Here is a 2,500-nt window from a genome sequence, read left to right on the forward strand (position 1 = left end):
TCAACTTATCAATGAATTTACTTGAGTTAAGAAGTAATAGAGGTCTAAAGTTAATGTGTTTGAGCACCTACAGCCAAACCACACTGGACATGCCCAATCTCGTCTGATCTTGGAAGCTATGCAGGTTGGGCCTGGTTAGTACTTGGATGGGAAACCACCTAGGAATCCCAGGTGCTGTAGGTAATTTTATACTGCCATAACAGTCTTTTCTATTACATTTTACATTTCATTTTTTCAACTTATCAATGAATTTACTTGAGTTAAGAAGTAATAGAGGTCTAAAGTTATTGCTTTTGAGCACCTACAGCCAAACGACACTGGACATGCCCAATCTCGTTTGATCTTGGAAGCTATGCAGTGTTGGGCCTGGTTAGTACATGGATGGGAAACCACCTGGGAATACCAGGTGCTGTAGGTAATTTTATATAGCCATAACATTATTTTCTATTACATTTTACATTACATTTTTTCAACTTATCAATGAATTTACTTGAGTTAAGAAGAAATAGAGGTCTAAATTTAATGTTTTTGAGCACCTACAGCCAAACCACACTGGACATGCCCAATCTCGTCTGATCTTGGAAGCTATGCAGTGTTTAGGCCTGGTTAGTACTTGGATGGGAAACCACCTAGGAAACCCAGGTGCTGTAGGAAATTTTATACTGCCATAACATTCTTTTCAATTACATTTTACATTTAATTTTTTCAACTTATCAATGAATTTACTTGTGTTAAGAAGTAATAGCGGTCTAAATTTAATGCTTTTGAGCACATACAGCCAAACCACAGTGGACTTGCCCAATCTTGTCTGATCTTGGAAGCTATGCAGTGTTGGGCCTGGTTTGTACTTGGATGGGAGACCACCTGGGAATACCAGGAGCTATAGGTAATTTTAGACAGCCAAAACATTCTTTTCTATTACATTTTACATTTCATTTTTTCAACTTATCAATGAATTTACTTGAGTTAAGAAGTAAAAGAGGTCTAAAGTTAATGTTTTTGAGCACCTACAGCCAAACCACACTGGACATGCCCAATCTCGTCTGATCTTGGAAGCTATGCAGTGTTGGGCCTGGTTAATACTTGGACGTGAGACCACCTGGGAATACCAGGTGCTGTAGGTAATTTTATTTAGCCATAACATTCTTTTCTATTACATTTTACATTACATTTTTTCAACTTGTCAATGAATTTACTTGAGTTAAAAAGTAAAAGAGGTCTAAAGTTAATGTCTTTGAGCGCCTACAGCCAAACCACACTGGACATGCCCAATCTCGTCTGATCTTGGAAGCTATGCAGTTTTGGGCCTGGTTAGTACTTGAATGGGAGACCACCTGGGAATACCAGGTGCTGTAGGTAATTTTATACTGCCATAACATTCTTTTCTATTAAATTTTAATTTAATTTTTTCAACTTATCAATGAATTTACTTGAGTTAAGAAGTAAAAGAGGTCTAAAGTTAATGTTTTTGAGCACCTACAGTCAAACCGCACTGGACATGCCCAATCTCGTCTGATCTTGGAAGGTATGCAGTGTTGGGCCTGGTTAGTACTTGGATGGGAGACCACCTGGGAATACCAGGTGCTGTAGGTAATTTTATACTGCCATAACATTCATTTCTATTACATTTTACCTTTAATTTTTTCAACTTATCAATGAATTTACTTGAGTTAAGAAGTAATAGAGGTCTAAAGTTAATGTTTTTGAGCACCTACAGCCCAACCACAGTGGACATGCCCAATCTCGTCTGATCTTGGAAGCTATGCAGTGTTGGGCCTGGTTAGTACTTGGACTGGAGACCACCTGGGAATACCAGGTGCTGTAGGTAATTTTATATAGCCATAACATTCTTTTCTATTACATTTTACATTACATTTTTTCAACTTATCATTGAATTTACTTGAGTTAAGAAGTAAAAGAGGTCTAAAGTTAATGTTTTTGAGCGCCTACAGCCAAACTACACTGGACATGCCCAATCTCGTCTGATCTTGGAAGCTATGCAGTGTTGGGCCTGGTTAGTACTTGGATGGGAGACCACCTAGGAATACCAGGTGCTGTATGTAATTTTATGCTGCCATAACATTCTTTTCTATTACATTTTACATTTAATTTTTTCAACTTATCAATGAATTTACTTGAGTTAAGAAGTAAAAGATGTCTAAAGTTAATGTTTTTGAGCACCTACAGCCAAACCTCACTGGACATGCCCAATCTCGTCTGATCTTGGAAGCTATGCAGTGTTGGACCTGGTTAGTACTAAGATGGGAGACCACCTAGGAATCCCAGGTGCTGTAGGTATTTTTATAATGCCATAACAGTCTTTTCTATTACATTTTACATTTAATTTTTTCAACTTATCAATGAATTTACTTGAGTTAAGAAGTAAAAGAGGTCTAAAGTTAATGTATTTGAGCATCTACAGCCAAACCACATTGGACATGCCCAATCTCGTCTGATCTTGGAAGCTATGCAGTGTTGGGCCTGGTTAGTACTTGGATGG

At 37.7% G+C, this 2,500-nt stretch overlaps 11 pseudogenes; all 11 read left to right on the plus strand.

Moving 5' to 3' along the window:
* Window positions 1-65: 65 nt before the first annotated feature.
* LOC148488256 (5S ribosomal RNA) lies at window positions 66-183 on the plus strand (annotated as a pseudogene).
* Window positions 184-299: 116 nt separating this feature from the next.
* LOC148488257 (5S ribosomal RNA) lies at window positions 300-418 on the plus strand (annotated as a pseudogene).
* A 116-nt stretch (window positions 419-534) lies between these two features.
* LOC148488258 (5S ribosomal RNA) lies at window positions 535-654 on the plus strand (annotated as a pseudogene).
* Window positions 655-770: 116 nt separating this feature from the next.
* Window positions 771-889, plus strand: LOC148488259 (5S ribosomal RNA; annotated as a pseudogene).
* A 116-nt stretch (window positions 890-1,005) lies between these two features.
* Window positions 1,006-1,124, plus strand: LOC148488260 (5S ribosomal RNA; annotated as a pseudogene).
* A 116-nt stretch (window positions 1,125-1,240) lies between these two features.
* Window positions 1,241-1,359, plus strand: LOC148488261 (5S ribosomal RNA; annotated as a pseudogene).
* A 115-nt stretch (window positions 1,360-1,474) lies between these two features.
* Window positions 1,475-1,593, plus strand: LOC148488262 (5S ribosomal RNA; annotated as a pseudogene).
* A 116-nt stretch (window positions 1,594-1,709) lies between these two features.
* Window positions 1,710-1,828, plus strand: LOC148488263 (5S ribosomal RNA; annotated as a pseudogene).
* A 116-nt stretch (window positions 1,829-1,944) lies between these two features.
* LOC148488264 (5S ribosomal RNA) lies at window positions 1,945-2,063 on the plus strand (annotated as a pseudogene).
* A 116-nt stretch (window positions 2,064-2,179) lies between these two features.
* LOC148488265 (5S ribosomal RNA) lies at window positions 2,180-2,298 on the plus strand (annotated as a pseudogene).
* Window positions 2,299-2,414: 116 nt separating this feature from the next.
* Window positions 2,415-2,500, plus strand: part of LOC148488266 (5S ribosomal RNA) — a 119-nt pseudogene continuing 33 nt past the window's right edge.

Source organism: Taudactylus pleione, unplaced genomic scaffold (assembly GCF_031769625.1).
Source record: "Taudactylus pleione unplaced genomic scaffold, aTauple2 ptg000550l, whole genome shotgun sequence".
NCBI lineage: Eukaryota > Metazoa > Chordata > Amphibia > Anura > Myobatrachidae > Taudactylus > Taudactylus pleione.